Source organism: Hesperophylax consimilis, chromosome 4 (assembly GCF_061612785.1).
Source record: "Hesperophylax consimilis isolate HC1 chromosome 4, BYU_Hcon_1.0, whole genome shotgun sequence".
Lineage (NCBI taxonomy): Eukaryota > Metazoa > Arthropoda > Insecta > Trichoptera > Limnephilidae > Hesperophylax > Hesperophylax consimilis.
This window is the reverse complement of record NC_142839.1, coordinates 10194948-10218430: the sequence shown is the minus strand read 5'-3', so window position 1 is coordinate 10218430 and position 23483 is coordinate 10194948. Positions and strand designations below refer to the sequence as shown.

General features: G+C 33.0%; 1 protein-coding gene across 7 annotated transcripts in view; it reads right to left on the bottom strand.

Annotated features, from left to right (window-relative positions):
- Nucleotides 1-23483, bottom strand: part of Ca-beta (Calcium channel protein beta subunit) — a 325904-nt gene that overhangs the window by 93697 nt on the left and 208724 nt on the right. The gene's annotated exons all lie outside the window — the stretch shown is intronic.

Genomic DNA, 23483 nt, shown 5'->3' with positions numbered 1-23483 from the left:
AATTTATATAATATTTAATTTTCATTTGGAGAACCCATCGACAAATAAAGTCCAAACAGGGAGTGAGAGTGTTAAAAATGACATCAAACCAAAAAATATATATTCCTTCCCAAAATTGAGTTACGAAAAGATTTATCAAAAAGAAAGCGCGTTATTTCCTAGTCAAAATATCGAAAGAAGCATTGATTTTTAACTTTTGTTAGTCTGCAAGGACCAAATTAGTCACCCAAGATATTATTATTATGGGCTCTCTCCTAAGAAATTACCCATGCATTGGTGGACCAAATTATTCAACTGAATTTTTAAGACACGCCATATCTAGAGTTGATAATATGTCGATGGTAGAATCCTAATTTGAGTGATTTTCATACGTCCCCAAAATTCGATGTTTAAAATTAAAATAATGTGTACATGTCTTTGCCACACGTTTGATTGTATTTAACTGTATTCTGGTATTTTCCCACTTAGTAAGAAATCCACTAGTCACAACTAATATGTTCATTTATTATTATTTCTTAATCTATTTAATAATTATATTAATAGAACTGGTGACGCCTGGAAAGAGTTAAATGCCACAAAAAATATCATATTTATTGCTAAGCTTTCTATAATTCTAAAGCAGTTTCATTGAATTTGTAAGTATCTGTCTTCTCATAATTATTATTAGAAACTTTATGAATATTTCCGTTATTCAACTAGTTTTTTTCAGCAAGCATTCATTAATATTCAAATTATACGATAATACAATCTAGATAATAGTCAAACATTAAAAAAATAACATAAAAATCGCGTACTAAAAATAATGCTAAAACTGACTGAGAAAATTCCAAGGTTTTGTCGAAAAAACGTTAACTTTTGCCATACACCAGTAATCGAAGATAAGTGCTAAATGGCTATGTGGAAGTTACCTGGATATCAGATATGGTCACTAAACAGAGAAAAGGGCATATTAAATACGGCCTCCTTGGCTGAGTACTTACTATCCGTGCGCAAGTACGATTAATTTGCCAAAGCAATTTGGATATGAGTAAAAAGTATAAAAACTCAATTCTTTCAATAAAGGCAATCCAATATTATTAAGGTGATTCAATCCAATGTTAAATAGGTGTTTCAATCCAATATTGTAAAGGCGATTCAATCCAATGTTGAATAGGTGATTCAAAACAATATTGTAAAACACCTCAGCACAGGTTCTCCTAGTGAGGTGTCCACGAAACATACAATATTACTCACATACAGTTTCACTTTCTCAAACCTACCTTACACACAACATATTATAATTATAAGTTTGAAATATATCATGTACAAATATAAATAATTATGGGAACACTGTAAATATTATATAGAAATAAATAAAAAAAGACCTTTCAATCCAATGTTGAATAGGTGATTCAATCCAATATTGTGAAGGTGATTCAATCCAATGTTGAATAGGTGATTCAATCCAATATTGTAAAGGCGATTCAATCCAATGTTGAAGAGGTGATTCAATACAATATTTTAAAGACGATTTAATCCAATATTGTATAGGTGATTCAATCCAATACTGTATAGGTGATTCAATCCAATACTGTATAGGTGATTCAATCCAATATTGTGAAGGCAATTTAATCCAATATTGTATAGGTGATTCAATCCAATGTTGAATAGGTGATTCAATCCAATATTGTAAAGGCGATTCAATCCAATGTTGAATAGGTGATTCAATACAATATTGTAAAGACGATTCGATCGAATATTGTGTAGGTGATTCAATCCAATACTGTATAGGTGATTCAATCCAATATTGTAAAGGCGATTCAATCCAATATTGTATAGGTGATTCAATCCAATACTGTATAGGTGATTCAATCCAATATTGTAAAGGCGATTCAATCCAATGTTGAATAGGTGATTCAGTACAATATTGAATGCCTCTCTTGAAAGAATTGAGTTTTTATATGGACAAAACTATTTATTCATATTGCGTGCTTATGGGCGCAAACAAAAAAATCGTCTTAATATTCTAAACCATAACTTGCAAAAAGCGTAGATTAATAAAATGATTAATTTAATGCCACCTTTGAACACGTAGATTATAATGGACGACGCGTTTAACCTTAAAAAACATTTATCGGAATAAATGGGATCTGCTTTTACTGATTACGAGTTAACTCCGATAAGTAGCATAAGTACTTACTAGCTGTATAATGTCAAATGTATCAAATGATTTCACATTACGAATATCTTCTTGTACAATTCATAAATTAATGTAGAATCCAGGAGAAAGTGACTGCTAAATTTCAAATGAACACGAATAGGTACCAAAATCTAAGATGCTTCATGAAAATAAAATTTACGTCCGTGATAAAACCAAATAATACAAAGGTAACTTTCTAATATCAGTAAAATCTCCAGTCTATATGGAGAAGCGGACATTCGGTAGGTACCTACTTTGGTTCATGATGGACAAAATTATCGCCGACGACATTTGAAATGAACAAAGTCATAAAACAGTTTACGGAGAGTAATTTAATGTCTTGACAGATAAGTATTAGAGGAATTCACTAACGAATGTAACAAGTCGGATCTTAAAATGCTAATGGAAATAATGGAGGTCATGTTTTGTGAACTCGAAATGCCACACATAAACCTTATCGGTAAATTTCAACTAACGGTAGTTGCTTAGCATAATTAGCAATAACTTTTATAAGAGTACCTAATACAACAAAACGGTACATATTTACTGACCAACAAAATTGAAGGAACCGGCTGATTAAGTTACAAATAGTTCCGAAGTACAGCGTTTTCCAATAAGAGGTGTTATTTTGAATAGCCCGCTATTTCGGTAGACGTTACTTTTTAAGCTGTCATTTTTTGACATTTGACAATTAAAAGCTACGCCATTAATAAAAATGAAACGATACACGCTTCAACAATGCATTGAAATTATTAAAATTCACTTGAGTGAATCAAATGCAAATCATCTTGAGTGATGAGGCCCATTTCCACCTCGGTGGCTTCGTCAACAAGCAAAATTGTCGCATCTGGGGCTCGGAAAACCCAAGAGTTATTGTTGAAAAGCCTCTCTATCCTTGACGTGTGACTGTTTGGTGTGGTTTATGGTCCTGCGGAGTCATTGGACCTTACTTTTTCGAAAATGAGGCTGGAGCAATAGTTACGGTGAATGGATCGCTATCGAGAGATGATTAATGATTTTTTATGGCCGAAATTGAATGGTATTGATTTGCACAACGTTTACTTTCAACAAGACGGCGCTATATGCCACACAAGAAACGAAATCATTGATCTTTTACGTTTTACGATTGAATATCGAAATAACACCTCTTATTGGAAAACCCTGTATATTTTCCATATCCCATATCTATATTTCCTATTCTGTCTAACAACCATTCTGTCTAACAAAATTTCCCGATTTGGGTGAAATAGTGTCATTAGCTTCAGGTCGTTGGCGTTGGGATACTCACTTTGGGTTGTTATTATGGAAAATCAATAAAAACCCAATCGCAGAATTTCGTAATAATAGTCCGTAAGCCACTTCGTTTAATAAATTAGTAATCAAAGCCAATTTTTTTTTTAAATACTACCAGATTAGTCTAATTATTTCACAAAATATTAAGTTTGTTGTTTTACATTTTTATATTTTGCCTTTGTTAGAAGTCAATATGAGTACAATTATCCCGTCTGGTACTCACCATGCACAAGCTATTAAAAAAATTCAAAATGTTTCTTACGCTTTCTATGTTTTAAAATTCGTATTGCAAAAATTTTGTTCAACTACAACACTCTTTCAAATGATATGAATATGCTTAAATTGTTAGACAGAAGGATTAATACTGATATGACATTTCTATATAAATTATTAGGATTGTCCAGAATTGCTTGTATTGAAAAGCTTTCAAATTAACGACGAGAGTTATTGTTGAAAAGCCTCACTATTCTCAACGTGTGACTGTTTGGTGCGGTTTATGGTCCGGCGGAGTCATTGGACCTTACTTTTTCGAAAATGAGACTGGAGCAACAGTTACGGTGAATGGATCGCTATCGCGAGATAATTAATGATTTTTTTATGGCCGTAATTGGATGGTATTGATTTGGAAAACGTTTACTTTCAACAAAACGGCGCTACGTGCCACACAAGCAACGAAACCATTGATCTTTTACGATTGAATATGAAAATAACACCTCTTATTGGAGAACCCTGTATTTTAGAGGTACCTACCCAAGTTAGATGTTAGTTATTTACATATTATTTATATTATAGACCTTCGGGTCTGTTTTGTTTTGTTTTTAGATTCAATAGAATTCACATTTCATTTTTTTATAAGCATCAGCTTTTGATAAAAATTCTCTGTCACAAAAGTAAAAGTTAAAAAGCCAAAATGTTAATATAAAACTTATGAAGGTACTTTTAAACAGAGATACAAATTCACTTTGTAACGTAATTTTAAATTTAATGAAAATAAAAACTTTATTTAAGTACCACACGGAGAAAAATGAGTATTGCTAATTTATTAAGAATTTCTTCAAATTATTGGTAATTCGGTTTAAAACGGGAATTTCCGGCCTTTAACGAATGAATTAATACATTTTTTGATAAATTTTTAGTACATTTCAATTACATTATAACGACGTCGGAACATGTGCTCCGATATCGTATTTACTAAAATCAAGAAATCTATCAATTCATTCGTTAAGGGCCTGCAATCCCGTTTTTAACTGGATTATCAATAATTTTAAGAGATTCTCAAAAAATTAGCAATACTCATTTTATTTTCAACAAAAATATCAACGTGATTCAAAACCAAAGGTTTCTTCACCACGACACGCTTATATATAAAGAAAAGTAAAGTGCATAAAAAGTAAAATATATATTTTGCTTTGTATACAGATGAAGAAATCTTTTGTTTATTTTAATTATTTATATGATTTTTAACGCCCAAAGGACAAGGACAAAGAAAATTTAACTGTACTTTACAGTGCAAGACAGAAAATAGATAAGGAATAAAACCATTAATTTTATATTATGCTCGAATCTGAAACACTACTGGGAACACTGTTAAAGATATCTTCTTCGATGGCGCTACAGCCCATATCGAGCTTTGGCCTCCTGCAACAGTCGCCTCCAACTCCTCCTGTCCTCAGCGGCTGACTTCCAGTTTGTCACCTGGAGAAGCTGTGCTGCATCCCCTCTTACCTCATCTTCCCACCTCAGTCTGGGTCTTCCCACTTTTCTCTTTCCACCTGGGTGACCAGTCAGAATTCTTTTTGGGACGCGTGTATCCGGCATTCTCTGTACATGACCAGCCCATCTCAGCCTGAGGAGTCTCATGTGTGCAGAGATGCTAGGGGCCTTATATATATCGTACAATTCTCTATTGTGCCGGATACGCCACTGTTCGTCCTCTTTCACCGGTCCACATATTCTTCTCAGCACCTTTCTTTCAAAAGTATCCAGCATTTCAGCCATCTTTACAGTCAGTGTCAGCGCCTCACATCCATATGCCAATACAGTTCTTACAATGGTCTTATATATGGTTATTTTGGTTTTTCTGTGGACACTACGTGACTTAAACACTGGCACCAAAGAGAAGTATGTTTTGTTGGCTGCTGTGATTCTTCTTCTGATTTCTGCTGGATCCTCATTGTTCTCTGTCAGGCTGGAGCCCAGGTAGGTGAATTGATCGACCACTTCGTATGAGTAGTTGTCTTTAAATAGTGCACTACTTCTTCTTCTGTGCGAAGGGTTCCTGCTCTGTACCATCATTTTTGTTTTGTCAACATTAACTCGCAGTCCTACTTCCCGCGCCGCTATTTCTAAAGGGTCGAAGACCTCCTTAATGGCTGAAATTGATCTTCCGACAATGTTGATGTCATCCGCATATCCGACAACTTGACTGCTCTTGAAACAAATATTGGAGCCAGTGTCTATTAGTGTTTTTCGTATTACATGTTCGAGCACAATGTTGAAGAGAGTGGGAGCCAGACTGTCCCCCTGTTTAAGTCCCTGTGATACTGTAAATTCTTCCGACAATTCTCCGTCTATTTTGACCTGACATCTTGAGTCTGACATTGTGGCTTTTATGAGCCTAACCAATTTAGGTGGAATCTGGAATTGTAGTAGTATGTCATATAGACACTCCCGATCTATGCTATCATATGCTTGCTTGAAATCAATGAATAGTTGGTGTAAATTAAATGGTGTAAGTTAAAGATATAAGCCGATATAAATGTTTTACAGGTTTGCTCAAAGTAAGGTTAAGCCATAATCACAAGTTTTTCTTTAACTTTTTAACTTCTAAAAAAAATTATATGTTATTTTTTAAGATAATATCTGTACATTTGTACATACATACGTTAATCATATGAAATCCAGTCGATGGAAAAAAATCGCAGTTAGTTCCGAAAATTATTAAAAACACGTTCTGTTCTGTTATTTAATATGTTATAGGCATGCAAAAAATCACAGTATATCTTTAAATGCAACTAAAGCATTCGTAGAGACATTTTTGCTCAATTTCAAACGAGTCGTTTTTTATTAAATATTTTCACCATTTTCGTTTAATTGTTATCGTTTTTTAATACTAGCGCGCTCCCTCTAACATTTGTATTTACATATCTCCTTTTCAAACCATCTTTGAACGCTAACTACGGGGCCTTAAATTTGATAACACTTTTATCGTTTTATCACGTCAGTGTATGTACACCGGTGTGTACATACACTGACGTGATAAATATACAAAAATATTTTTATAAAAACGGAGGTTTAAACATAGTTTGTTAATTTCATTTAAGGCGATGCCATACGTATTAATGCAAAATCATGTGTTTTTAGTGTGAAAATTTGGTTGCCTAGAAATTTTTCAGATGCTTTAATTAAATAATGTGAGTAGAATACATCTTGGCCTTTGAAAAAATCGAGTATTTTTTAGATAAGTCTTTTTATAAGCCCAGAAAAACATAATGTATAAGGCCTATGAAAACTGCTCTAAAGTTCAAAATCTCCTACTTACGAACCCATTTTCGGTTATGATTTTATTGTATAATGTGGAAAATTAAGTTATTTATAAAATGATCGAAAAAAAATTAAATATTTATGCCTGAACATCCACAAAATAAAATAAATGGCACTTTTTGGCCATGTTTTTCTCTTGCATAAATCAAAACAGGCGGATGGTGTTAAGCGGGAATTTAAACTTTATCGCCATCTACGTAAGGGTTGTTATTGATAGCGGCTCAATTTAAAATATTACACGACGTAGTGCATCGCCTTAATTTAGAGATATAATAATTAGTTAAAACATTTTCCTAAAAATTGTTACATTAAGAGACATGTTTTAAAACATGATTGAAACAATATTTGTTTACACAAATATCAATGAAATATCAAAAATACTTCTTACGGACATACCGATGTTGACTCTGCATCACGGAAATATTATCGTTGAAATATTTTTTCTATCAAGACAATTTAATTTAAATATGAATTAGGTCATATTTATTTCAACAGAGGAGGCACGTGCTGTATTAGGCATCATGCGCCATTTATAAAAATGCAAAACTAAACCATTCCACAACGTCATTAAAGCAACAAAGCATTCCCCGTGGTTATTATTTGAAATGCGCCTTCAAATGAATTCGTGTACAAAACAGATATAAAAGAAAAGCGGTTGCTAATAAATAATATAAGACACGCACCAGAATTGTACCCCTACAATATACAATATACAGCCAACAACCGCCCTTAGGAAATATTGGAGTCAGGAAGGGATATCTCCAAGCCCCGTAGTTCATGGCCCTTCAATAAGGCAGCAATCAACCCCAAACTCATGAAAAGAAAACTCAATTGCTGCTGACGATTATGCCTGCATAATTGTTTTGAAAATCGGGGGAAAATATTTTCGTTTCTAATTTTATTTCAAAGTATAAAGAACATTGTTTAATAACCATATTATTTTGGTTTGTGATTCTTGAAGGATGTAGACGATAAAATAACAAAAAAATAATTACAATTTAATACACTAATTGGGTGTATACCTACGTGACGTGAAAATTTAAAAAACGCTTTTTACGGTGTTGAAAAAGAGTAGGTCTGTAACCGCTGGAGATATTATACTCAATCGATTCAACTGCAAGACGTCTTATACGTCAAGCGATATATAACGTAAAACGAATAATATAATCGATTATTAAAGGGTAAAAATAACCGAAAAAGGGCGTTAATTAATAAATAAATATATTTTTTTAAGTGTAGAGAATAATATTCAATAATAATAAATAAATATGTTAACCAGATAAAGAAAAATATATTTTGTTACATTAAATTGTAGGTTCATTCATTAAATATACTGGCGCGTCAGATCTAAACAAGTCTATTAATTTGCTTCATTTTAAGAGCAACCATGTTCATGAAAATTCTACATTTCGATTTCGATTCTACATGGCAAATATTACTATTTAGGGTTAGAGACCTATATGTATTATTCCATTCGTCAAGATTTGAATTTCGATTCTATTACGTAAATAAAAATAATTAGATAACGTTGTTTTCTGTGAAATGCTGTTATATTCGTGAGCGGTGTTTTGTTAACACATTATACGCAGATAATCGTTAGTAAAATCTACATTATGTACATTTTCAACAGAATATACTAATAATTTTCACACAAAAATTCCTCCTCTCAATATTGCATATCTTTATATAGAAGAACACGAAGAGGAAACATTCCAAACAATATATTCTCCAGCTAAAAATGACATAATATCCACTGCCTTCATTACAAAGTACGAGGAAATGCGCCCTCTGCGAAACTGCGGTCAAAAAAGTAGCTAACTTGACATTGTCGTCAGATTGGTATCTCGAGGAGCGAGCGGGACGTCGCGACGGCCGGCCCGCGAGATTGACAGGGAAGGGAATATAAAAAGAGAGTCGAAGGCTTCTCCGGTGATGCCCTGGAGTGCTCTGGAGTGGCCGCGGAGTGTCTGGAGACGGATGTGACGTCACGACCTGAATAATTAGATGACGGACATGGGGAAGCTTTCGGCTGACGATGGCGAAACTGAATGCTCGTGGAATTAAATGTGGTAGACGGTAGTGTTCTGGAGTAGTCCAGAGAAAAAGAAATCTACAATATACAGAATTCTATGCAAGAGACAAAAGCGCCCCTGTCTGTACAGTGTAACGGCAGGGGAGCCATGTCGCCACTCGGTTGGGCAGCGTTATGAGGCGGGTTAAGTTAGGGCCTCTAGGAAGGGATTAATGCAAGTCTTGAAGATGCTTAGATTATATGAAGGAGGAAAAACAGATGCCGATAGCTTGTTTCACATATGAGCCGTCTTACACAAAAACGATTCGAAGAAGCGGCCCGTTCTCATGAATCCAACGTCAACTGTTAATGGGTATTTCGCTTGTGTAAGTCGAGTTTCACGCACGTGCACCGGTGCACTGGGCATCAATGCTGCTAGCTCCTTAGAGTAGACTCCATTTAAGTACCTGTAGAACAGACTCAGCATACCCACATTGCGTCAGTTTTTTTGTCGTGGTCGCTCTTAGCTAGAGTTATTAAGAGTTCTTTTGCAATACTTTGCCCATTTTCGGTATTCCGAAAGTTCAATCAAGGAGCTAATTTTCTGTAGTTCATTATAAGCCGTGTTTTTGAATCAGATATATGTATATATTATATTGCGATATGGATAAAATTATATTTCAAAAAATTGTGTGCCATTAATATTTGGAAAGAGTATCGATTTTATTGTAAAGTAATAAGTGCATAAACCGAAGCAAAATCCGAACATTCTTAATTAATTATTTTGATTTGACAATATCCTCATAATAATTTCCGTATTGTGAAACAAATTTCTACTGTCAACTTGTTCACTGTCTACCTTTTAAGTTGTAATTTCTCGCGAGATTCATTGATTTACTGACGAATTTATTGTTGTGTCAGCAACATTTGGTGTGAGGAAATACCTCGGTTAATTATTCAAATAACGACAATATCAGTTTCCATGGAGACTTGTTCAATAAAAGTTTGACGAGAGTCATCGAAAATTCCAATTAGTCACGTTTTATAACACTTCTATATTGCTTTTGAGATGAAACATAAGGATAGACGAAATTCGATAAAATAATAGTTTATAAGTAATTTTAGTAAAATATTTGTTTTAAAACCTCACTAGACATTATTTAAACGATTTTTAGAATTTAGAGATATGTTCAAAAGGCGATTCTCCAGCGACAATATTACCACAAACATTGAACCAAATGTTTGTGCAAACGTTGGGGCAGGGCCACAAAAGTGGCCGATGGAAAAGTAAAAATGTAGGTTGTTTTGTCCTACATTTTGAAAACATTTGACTGTTGGAGACCCGACTTTAATAAGTATCGTAATGCATGCAAGTAGTTCTAATTTGCGAAATTCAAAAAAAAACCTTTTTTATTATTTTAAACATCAAACATGAAGCATGATATATCGTAAATAGGATTCTGTTATGATACGAGTAGGTGTCCTATTGATTATTCCAAGCAATCCTCACTAACTGAGATCGATACATTAATAGAAGTTACTGAAAAACATTTCGCTATCATAAATGTAATCACAAAAAGTTGTAATGCAAAAGCGATGCAGTTTAAAAACCGGTTTGGGTCAACGGGAGAATTTTTATAAAAAAAATTATATTCTATTAATTCTCTGATGTTTTCGCATTCAAATATATGATATCTAAACATGGGTACGACCTAAAGCATTTTATTTGAAATCTCTTTAAACATAAGGAACTTACTTCAGTATCTATCGCGTATAATCGAGTTACAACATTATCTTTGCCAATCTTTTCTATAAAATTCACCAACATCGCGATATCCGCAATATTTGTTCTTCCGAAATGTTCAAATTTTCCGATTTTCCGTCCTGTGTAATATTTTTTGTCGTACAGTTTGCCATTCGAAATTTTATTATTAAAAACAGATAATAAGAATATATTGCTAACAGGCAAACGGGCATCTGTTGTTATAAAAATTAGGTTCTGTTTTCACAGAAAGTTAATTTTAAGGTTTGCACAAGACGCTCAGCCAAACGCTTAATTATTCGCGCACATGGTGATGACAGGACGACGAGGAAGATAATGACGAAATTCACGATACGTAAAAATAACATTTCGGAAATTGGTCAAATAAGCAGTAACAATAATTTCGCTTACTTCAGGAATGTATCGTTCAATTGGTTGTTGTCTCAACTAATTCTCCGTCTGTCTACACTCGTAAAAAATGTCAAAGAACAGTGACATTTAACGCCATTTGAAAAATTATTACGCATTCACATTTTTTTGCCCCACTTTGCATGTGGACAGCTATAAAACAATTCGCTAATCACAAAGGAGCTTATTATCGATGATCATTTTTTTTTACTGTACGTAAGTCAGAAGTTTGTTATGTTATCCTGGATTGCCCAGAGAACCAAATAAACCGGTAGAAACTTGCGACTATAAAATATTTCTGAAGATGCTTCTTGATAACAGGATAGAACAGCATTTAACCGTACAAAACACAGGCAATAAAAACAAGGAGATAGATTGTAAATCATTATTAGTATTAAACCGCGCGCACAATAGTGTCGCCAACATCGTTCACCCATACACGGAGAAAACTTCCTGATAAAAAAATTGCAAATTTATTAAGAACCTCTTCAAATTATTCGTATTCCCTTTAAAAATAGGATTATAGGCCATTAACGAATGAATTAATATGTATCCTGATAAACTTAAAGTAAAATACCAATGTTTTGTCACGATGGCGATGTCCAAACACGTGTTCATAAAACTCATAAAATATTCGCATTTCATCTTTACATATTATTAAGACAAACGCAGGGGGATGAATACGTGTTCCAATATTATTATGTATTTACTAAATAATTATCAGGAAGCGGCTTGCAGACCCGTTTTTAATGGGATTACCAATAATTTGAAGAGACTTATAATTACTCAATTTTCTCCGTGTTGTACTGCAAATCCCATCAATTCACAGCAACGCCCCGCCTTTGTTACCTAAACACAAACGCATAACTTTCATTGGCCATGCCGCTTTAACAGTTGAGTTAGTAGCTCGGCGACATACGCTCCCATAACATGTCTCCCTGTGTTTCTATTATCTATGATACCACCTGAACGGAGATGGTTCATAATTTACAGAAAAATTGTCTTCTTCGGACCCTCAGTATCAAAAAAACCCAAGAACATTTGACATTGGATGGCGACCAAGCCGCTATCGAAAATTCGTTGGAAAATTATCATATTCCAGGAAAAACGAATAATTGATGGCTGTTTGTAAGTTATGAAGAATTTTGCAAATGGCAAAGGGGTGAATAAATTTTATGAAATATTATAAAATTTCAAAACGGTAAGTTATGTGAGTCATATGCTGTGTTAAATGAAGCCAATATCAAAGGCGATTTATGTGTTTTAGAAGATTTATGAAGTGCGTAGGTTGGTATAATTACTCAATTGGTTAGTCTTGTCTTTCCGTTCAGGTGACTGCAGTCGGTTGAAAAATAGATTTATAATTAAATTACCATATGTCAACAGCGGCTCCCCCACAATCGATGATGAAAGAGCTATGGAGACTGTTGTAATATTTAAATACCGACACAATATTTATTATTATACAGGGTGTCCCAAAAAATAGTTTCAGGCAGAAGTTCAGGGATAGAGCGCCCCTAGAAGTACCCAAATCATCCCCTTGTATGATGTTCCGCGATTTTTTTATAGTTTTCGAGTGAAGATTTCTTTCTTATTTTTTGAAGTGAAACTTCTTTAGGCGCGTAATTCGGGGACGGAGTAAAACCGAGTCAGGATCGACACGAAAATGCGGGTACCCCCACCACCGCTCACCGTTCACTGTCCCTCTCTCACCATATGCGCTTGTTGAGGTGGGGGAGCCGCTCACGAACGTTCTCTCCCGACACGGGACAACAATCGATGCAGTTTTTGCACGATTCATTAAGGATTTAAGTGCTCATGTATATATCTCGCACTTTAGTTACCATAACCCAATTATCACGACATTAGGAAATGATATTCATGAAATTGATAATGAAAATGGCACATGATTGGTAAATTGTCATTGTAATTTCTTTGTAATTTTTAATTGTAATATTGTTATTTATGTAATATTGTATACTTGTGAATAAATTGAAAATTTTTGGAACTATACATTAATCGAACGTCATTCATCTATAAGAAAATATTAGAAAAAGCAAATCCATGCTTCGTCGTTGAATTATTTAACCTCTAATTTTCAAACTAACCTAAGAGAGAAAATAGAGATGATGAAATGAAAATAGAGAGAGAGGAATACTAGAAGTTTCACTTCTGTCTTGCGTAGGCTTGACACACCCACTTTTTTTGTGAAACCTTGACTTACAAGAGATTATTGGGTACAGAGACATGAATTATAGATATACATCAATAATATTTTTTACTCTTATAAGTCAAGGTTTCATTAAAAAATATATAAAAATACCATAACTCGGAAACAACAAAAAATCGAGTGATTTGGGTAACCCTAGGGGTGATCTACCTCTGGACTTCCGCTTGACACTATTTTTGTGACATCCTGTATAAACATTAAAAATGAAGTACGTTTTCTTTAAGTACAAGAGTCCCATTGCTCCCACCCGTCTGGAGCCAGTGAAACTACGGCATCCCCTACTGGGTTTTGTTGTGAGGCTGAAGGTAGTGGGAATGGGAAGAGGAAGGTGGAGAAGTAGCTCTTAAGATCTGGTCACAGAAAATGGTCGAAGACTTTCAAGCGCGAATTTAAAGCGTGACATCGCTTTTATAGGATACTTTGAGCACGCCTTTCGTAACTCTCAGTAAACTAAAGCACAAACGTGAGTACAGCAGTAGTTTAGCGCTGTCACATGCATTCTTAGAATATTTTTTTGGAAGCAATACAAGAGCTGCCGACACAGCATTTTTTACCATCAAGTTGGTATTGACTTATAGACCATATTCTGGACACATAGCACAACCATACGATTAACGATTGAAAAAACCATAACATAATTTAAAAAAAACCGAAAACGGGATAGTTTGGTGATAATTATTGCCTGCTTCGAACGGATCAAAACAATAATAAAAATGCTAAATTGGAGACATTTGGTGGAAACCTATTTCCAACCCTGAGCGCCAGAAGGTTAATACTTATATGGAAGAAAAAAAAAACAAATCATTTTAAAGAGAAAACGTTTTGATGTATTTTGTAAACACCGATGGTATCGATAGTTTCAAAAAAGTTTTTCAAAATAGTTTGAAACCCGCTCGCAGTCTCCTCTTATCAATTCAATTTAAATTAAGACTCGCGATTCAATTCGACTGTTTTCTATTGGTGTTTTTTTTTTGTTTTGTTTCATTCTTCAATTTCCTAACAAAAACAAAATTACTATCAGCTACCTAAATTAAACATTTTTTTATCCACCTGTAAAAACTAAAAAAAGCAAGGGTCTCTTCGAATTTTTTACCCGTATGTAAAAAATAACAGTAACGTAACATTCAGCAATGGTTATGAAATTTCAACTGTCGTATAAATGTAGATTTGTGATCCCCATCGTTGTACTGCATCCTCATCAGTCACACAATCAACGCGCCCTTTACGTTCATGTACGATTTGAGAATTGAGGCGTATTTCCCGCCAAGTAGGTGCCTACCTATTGGATAGGTGGGAGGGGGGAGGGGTGGGAGGTACCCGAGCTAAATTTAAAATAACCCGCCGAAGCAGAAAGTACCTACTCCAATTTGTTTTGAAGCTGTCTCTCGAAGAGTACTCCATTTCATACTTAATGTGAAGCACGCCAACTCCGGGTGTACCAAATATATACGCCTAACGTCTTTGGGGAACAGAACTCTCTTACGTACATACCCAGCAAAATTCTTTTAATGCCCAAACTTAATTTGGACAAACAATTACTGCAGCTAATCTTAGATGTAAAACTGAACGAATGTATTCAAATACTATTTCCACTCGGGCCTCGTAGTGCTAGATCAGTCGCCAAATGACATGCCCTCATAAAACTCGTTGTATCTCCTTTTCTATTACGGTCAGACATATAATATTAACAGATTTAGAAAGAGATAGCACCAAGATTTTTTATTTGCATTTAAAAGTTTACCGTAGATGCTTCTGCATAATTTGAAATAATTCTATAACAGATTCAAATAGTTCACCTGGTCAGTGTTTATGAAACGTTTGTATAAGTTTCGAATTAACTAATAAACACAGTTTACAAGAAAATAAACTATCGGTAAGCAATTTTGACAACTTTATTTATTTGTGGTATTTTAAGTAGGTACGTAATTATTAGAGACCGGATTATATGCATTTGAATATTTGCATATGCAAATGCATATTTAGATCCTTTTCAGCGGTAGTTGTATATTTTAGCAAATAATTTGAGATCTTGCATATTTACGCTTGATATCGTTCAGATGCCTCATTTCGCCTACATACCTGCAAGTATAAAAACGCTTGAAACTCATGGATTGGCGTTGAATGCACTATTCAGGTTATAAAGGAAATTCGCCTAGTGAATTCCTCGTTGCCAAAGCTATTCCCGAGTAAACTCAAATAAAAATTTGAAAACATACTGAATAATAACCCAGGGTTTGAACCTTTGTGCCAAATTGATAACTTCATCAACGGGGCAGGTGAAATTTTGCCCGGAACAATAAGTTCAAAAATCGCACCCAAATTTAAATTCTGTCCAGCCACATCAGTAGACGTAGAACGTTCCTTTTCCGCTTACAAAAATATATTAAGCGATCGTAGACACGATTTGTCTACAGAACATTTAGAACAGTACTTAGTCATATACGTTTTTAAAGTTAAATTCTAAATTTTATAGTTAAATACATTTTATAATTGATATTTTTGAAAATATAATTGTTATCCTTGAGCTTACTAAAATAAAAAAATATGTATAAAGACGACTTCCTGTATTATTTCATGTTGCATATTTTGACCCTTTTTATGGATTTTCGTGCATATTTTAGCTATTTTTATTGCATATTTGCATGCATATTTTGGGCTATTTTTGTTGCATATAATCCGGTCTCTAGTAATTATATATGTACTAATAGAATCCTAATACACATTTATTATTAAAAAAAACATTTTTTAGAATAAATCAATCACATATTTTCGTATTTAAGTTTAAATTTGTTTATATTTTCTTCTAATGACTCGCCAAATTGTTTGCCATTGCTTTGCCATTGCTCCGTACATCAACGACTTTTGATTCAGGATTTGTTTTCTAAAGGTGGGTCTTATTTCATTTTTTTCCTCACTGTTTTGGTTTAAAATATTCATATTTGCCCTTTGTCATCAAAATCTCTAGGAGTCGTTCATCTGCCTTCAAAGGCAGTATTTCATTTATGTGTACCTTCAAAAACGGCGATAAAAACTATTTGAAATTTAATGTCAAGCGGGAATATCTTATATACATGATATTAATTTGATAGGCTTGAGGTTTGAAGGAAGAGAAACTTTTCCGGTTTTCAAATAACCTAGAAAAGTTGAATTCTTCTTCACCTTAAAACTGAAAACATTTTTTGTTCTATCAGAGAATTGCGCCTCGCGACACCTGGATTCGAATACAAAGCTTTGGAACACTCGACTAAAAACCGGTCAAACCTTGTTAGAATATATGTTTTTGCATGGTTGTAGATACTCTCAGTATAGCCCTGGTGAAATACCACCACTAGAATCAAAACGTTTCTCTTAATCGTTTAGTGACCAGAACTGAAGGTTAGATAGTCCCAAAACTTCACTTTCCCATCCCCTGCCCACAACATTATTTTATTAGCTCCGGGCAGATCGGTATCTTGTGCGGTATATTATTATTATTTTATACATTTTTAAAGAAAATATTTTAAAAGATTTAGAATAACGCATTCAAAAAGCCTCCAAGCCGAAGGTCGCGGGATCTAATCCTGGCGTGAGCAAGTAAATTTTATTTGATTATTTTTTGTAATATGTACTTCACAATTTATTCATATAAAATAATATGTAGTACACTTGCAGTACAAAGTGTCTAGAGCTGTTCTGAGTATCGCTTTGGTGTAAGACCACCATTCAGAATTTTTCATTCAAAACGTTGCTTGAAATGGCTTTAGCCGTCTTTTGTGACCAGATCTGAATAGCCAGATACTCCCCCTCCTTCTTCTTCCTCATATCTTCTCCTCCGCCTCTTCCTTCAACCTCACAACATATGCCGATTGGGGATACCTCAGACTCACTGGCTTCAGACGGTTGGAAGAAAAGGGTTCGATTTAGTAAAAGTAGAAATATATATCTACTTATAAATGATAAACTAAAACATTTTGTTCAGAAAATAACAAAAATCTCCGTACTCCCAAAAATCTTCAAAAAGGGTTTTTGAATAATAATAACTTGGCATTCTGAATCAATGACGAGAGAATATAAATATAAACTTAATTAAAAACAACGCCCGAGTATTTGAACAGTCTAACGAACTGGTCACTCGATGAAATACAATTCTAAAAAAACTCGAACAATTAAACATCTAAAACAAGTATACGTACTTAGCTACAGTATTATTACCCACGGGTTACCAAGTAGTATAAACTATTTATCTTCACTTTGTCCATAGATAGAACCCGTTCAATTAAAAGAATTTCTTATTAATCATGTCGCTTGAAGTTTCTGAAATATCCTTATATCAAAAAGTCGTAGGGGATCAAGAAGAACGATTGCATTGCAAAGATGATATTTAAAAAAATAACTTAATAAACATTCAAACGAACGCTGATACGACCAGATATTCTTTTGAAAATATTAGTGTATAGGCTAGTAGCTCTATGAAGAGTAGATCTCGCGTCCAAAAATTATGTTTATAATTATCACTCATTTATTAAATCCAGACCAAAATTTCCTCTGAAATCATGAGATCTATAAGCGGGGAGGTACTTAATTAATAATAATTATTTCATATGAGGATTTAAACTAAAGTAGCAACTAAAGCAAGTAAAGTAGTAACTAAAATAGTTCTTAAGTAGCATCACTATCTCAAAGACTTTCTTCAGGCAGGTAGATACAATGTACCATAATACTGAAAAAATGCGAATATGAAAAACATAATAAACACGACGAATTTACATTTGCAAAATATTTTTTACTGAAATATTAAATGGGCCACCACATTGAAGCGGAAACTGAACGTACTAACAAATCTACAGACGTTGTATATTATGTAATAAATCTTAAAACAGACGAAATGCAAAACGGTCGAGTTAAAACAGGTCATCTCTATGCTCAGTCAATAACGATAAAAATGAGTAAAAAGCATCACATCAACTACCCCAAATAAAAATCACGATGGTGCTTATGGCCGTGAAAATCTCAAATCATATCTAACCTAACCTCACCTAACCCGACGTATTCTTTTATCATGTTTTTTCAATGTTCTGTTTTATCCAGTTACATTACTCCAAATAATGGATAATAATGATTGGATTACTTATGTTTAGCCGATTTCGTGGGGATATCACCTGAAACTTCATTTATTTAACCTATAACTTATCACTTAGAATTATAACTTAGCTAACATTTATTACTACGACTAAGATTTTTAATTAGTGACTTATTTATAACTAGTACTGAGACTTATAACACTAGTGACTTACATTTAAGACATTAATTCAAACTTATAACTAGTGAATTAACTAATTTAATATATACATGACCGAGTACCTACTATATCCATTTTGTGGAATGTAGTTATTTCAGCATTTATAAACATGTTCTTACTCTCTGCAAGTGTTGAGACTGGCTGTTACTGTTATAGCCTCTAACATTTACTTGGTAACCATTAAAATACCTAATTATTTAACTTTTAGAGAGAATTATTGCAATTTAATGCCACACCTGGTCTACACTGTCGTATATACGTACACTGGCCATGCGTGTGATTCTAGCATTTATATATTGAAAAGTGAGCTTAAATCATGTTTATATCCTTGTATCCATCGACATCACGCGATAAGTGGTGTTGATGGGAAAAAGCTGACGATTGAAAAACGCACCGTACTAATAATAGTCAAATCAAAAATACGTTTAAAGGAATTATATGTTTTCTTCTCCGATAATTGCAAATTCACTTTGTGGCATCTTTTTAAATTAAACACAAATAACAAACTTTGTTCAAATCACAATTTTTACACCAGTGTAAAATAATTATTGTATTTATCTAACGAACAATTACATTTTTAAAAAATCTACTCAAGGAACAACTAAGATACCTAGATAAATAAAAATATCATGAATACCTACCTATATGAATTAATGTTAAAATAAGTTTAGATAATTAACTATTAACACTTTTTATTAATAAAATTACAAATTTATCTATTTGTAATTTCACTGTATTTTTTTAAAACATTTTTAACCTTTATATATATATATGTCAAAAGAATGATTTGTGTATAATTTGATATACTTTTCAGTATACCTTCCCAACGAAGAAATCTTTGGTTTTGAAACATGTTATTAGTTTTTTAATTAAAATAGTGGTTGAAAGAAATTTTTTTATGAAATAATATGTATTGACATTGGCCAAAAACAAGTTTTAATGGGATATTCTCATGAAATGCCATGAGGAATATTGGACAGGAACAAAGATGATTAACGGTTCATATCCCTTCATTCTATTATCTAAGCTTGGTGATACTTCGAAAACCTTACCATATGACCTGCAAGACTTGCAAGACAACCTGACAAAACAAATTCGCAATCCTTAGATAAATTGCGTTCATACATATGTTTTTATGAGCAGCAAGATATATAATATCATGCCACCAATTAATTAAATTTCACTCGTGGGTTTATTCACCAAATTTGAACCTTTTCATAACATTGGAATCTGTACAATTAAATTTCTAAACACGATTTTCATATCGTTTTTCATTTCAAATACTCTTAAAAGTTAGGAATCATAACTAGGAATCGAAACCAGGATCTCTTAAGAGTCTTATCGGGAGAGGCGTCTTAACCACTCGACCTTTGGGACGTATTTATTAGTATTATATTCTTCTTCAATGATAAAATAAAGACGGTTTTTATGTAGTTATTAATATTTTTATAAGTTACGTGTTTAGCTTTTTATGTGTCTTTTAGGTGATATTTCACAAAATGGCACGATAGAATAAAATTACAGATTATTTCGATGCAAATTTTTAACTATCGTGGAAAATAAACATTTCAATGAGTTCATTACATAAAAAACAAACATTCCAAGGAGTTCATTCCATAGAAAACAAACATTCCAAGGAGTTAATTCCAATTCGTTGATATTTATATTATTACCTTCTTACTATAGTAATCGTTTAGAATACGTTAAAAACGATGTTATAATTATGTATGACACAATTACATGCATTAATGAAACATCTTGATAAAGAATGACGAATGTATTCGGTAGTGTTTTATGTTTACAGGAACTTGTTTATAATAAGGTTTTTGAGAAATAAACATTTTTTAAATATATAATAAGCACGACAGAGTAGCTGTTAAAAGCTTGATAAATGGAAGGAAATTAATTTAATCAAATCAATATTTAAATAACCATTAGGCTAATTGATACCTTGGCATTATCATCCAAAGATAAGAAGTCGGTTATGGAAAATACTTGATAAATTATTACATCTGCAAAGTGCTGATGTATTCAATTAAATTAACGGAAATCTGATTTATTAAAATCAATAAATGATATTTTAATTCGTATTTATGAAAATGATTCGGAAAGCATTTTTTGATGTTCTACTAGAATTAAGCGTTTTACTGGGGTAGATTAAGATTTTACAGAGATTTTTTAGACATTTATGATTTTTATTTAAGTTCAATTCAACATCCAAGTAGTTCGATATTTCTGTACTCTGACCATAAGAATTCACAATTATTTGCTTGAAATGGTTTAGCGATGTTTAGTGACCAAACGTCTCATTTTTTTTTTTCATCCTTTCTCTTAAATCCCATCTCCGATTCTTTCTCCAAATACCTTTCTTTAACCAACAGTATTTTTTACTTTTCGAAATGAGACGTTTTCATTGCAGGGTAAGTTGTTAAACTGAAGGAAGTGAGCGAATAAGATGATTGAGGGGTAAGTTTCGCTTAGAGTTCTAATATAATAGCCTCCACCGATATTGGCATTCAATGAACTGCTAATTTCAACGTACGTAGATGTCGTCTGGTATGACACCAACAAACCTTAATAACAATAAAACGTAACAATAAACTAGTTTTATAAAAAAAAATTGTGGCAAAGCCCATTTTCTTAAGCTGAGTTCGCATTGTCACATTGACGTCATATGACGATAATGTTGTCAGTCTGACATAATTACGTGCTTCCTAACATGCCGGCACGTAGCAAAACTGTAAATACCAATAAACCAGGTAAAAAAAACGCAACGAAGGCCATATTTTGTAGATTTCTATCACATTATTTTTTGGGATAATGAGGTTTGTAAGTTATAGGGAAAGCTCCAAGAAAGAAGAATTAATTCCGTACCGTACATAAATATCTCGTCATCACGATATTTTTTTTTACTGAACATTATGGTGTTTTCATCTAAGTAAAATTGCAAGGCGGATAATTTTAATGGCCAAACATTTTTTTTTACATTTGCAGTCCATACTTGCTATCGGAGATCATTGCCTCGCAATATTCGTGTACATGGAATAAAGATTGAGTGCGCTCGTAAATAAGACGAGAAAAAAACAACATGAAAGCTGGTTTGTCGTCACTGGTTTTGAACGTTACCTAGCATGCACGCTTCAATTATAAATGTTCTGCTGTCTTAACTAAATTGCTGTTTTCAATGATTAAACCGTAATCTTTGTATGTTATCGCTTCCACTTATTATTTAAAAATGTTGAAAGGTCTTCTTCTTTTCAATTTTCTTAGTCTTAATTTTTCTACATCGAGTTTCCTTGTTTTTGATCTACCATGTTAATTGACAATTTTTCATTAAAAATAAATACTAATGAGATATTGTTTTATACAGGGTTTTAAGGTTTGCACTTAACTTATTTTAACTAGTGATTCCTGACTTTATTTAATAAAAAAAAATGTGTATGGTGACTTTTATTTTTTAATATTCTCAAAACTAAAAAAAAATTCTGCCACGTGTCATCACTTGTCGCTCATTCGAGTAACAGCCCAATCCCTCACCCCGTCCCCTAACTGTCGAATACCTACTGATTTTTATGTGTTTTAAGCTGATTGAAAAAACATCAAAAAACTCACCGGAGAACATTAACATTAACATTTTTTACTTCAAATAATGTAATGAATCAATGGTTAAAGTAAGACAAGTACTTCCCTTAACACCCTGTAAATATATATACTTCAAATAATGTCAGGAATCACTGGTTAAAGTATGACAAGTACGTCCCTTAACACCCTATAAATATTTTTTTGTTCAAATAATGTCAGGAATAACTGGTTAAAGTAAGACAAGTACGTCCCTTAACACCCTGTAAATATTTTTTACTTCAAATAATTACAGGAATAACTGGTTGAAGTAAGACAAGTACATCCCTTAACACCCTGTAAATATTTTTTACTTCAAATAATATCAGGAATCACTGGTTAAAGTAAGACAAGTACGTCCCTTAACAGCCTGTAAATATTTTCATCCACGTACTTTAAATAAAAAAAATATATATACCTATATATTTTTTTTTATCAACAGTTAAAATAATATTTTTGATTCATAGACTTCTATGACAATGTACCTCACTGCATATGAAAAAAATGCACACTTTGTTCAAAACTTCAATTTACCATTTATGATATTGGACTTTCACGTATTTGAGTAGGTAATTACAAAACATGGGATTGATGTGTCAGAGAACGTATTTTTTGGTAACGTGGAAAAGAAGAAAAATAAACACACGATATCCTATCATAGTGGGTTTACCTAGTAGATCCATCCACAAAAAATATTTATTTAACCTTAAAATAAGAGAAGATAATACTAATTTTTGATTACAACAAGAAACCGATAATTAAATATTTTAATTAATTTAAAGCACTTTAACACGAAAAACCGCGCCTCACTTAATCAATGCGATATTTGAAGGCACATTTTAGCCAGAGGTCCTAATAATTGTAAGTACGTACATAGTGTGGATATAGATTCTGCGCTAGAGATTGTATCCGAAATATTGTACCTATTGATATTACACGCCAATAGATATCTAATGTTTATAATATCTACGGGTCAGTGGATACCTAACCTTCTGGAGACCACAAACTACAAACATTATTATATTAATTACAAATTTTCCTTAAAAATGACCTAATATGTAATGGAGATGATTGTAGATATCTATTTAATAAATAATTAAGACCCTTACAACACAAATAAGTCCAACACCTAATCGAAAACCTAACCACATACAATTTTTT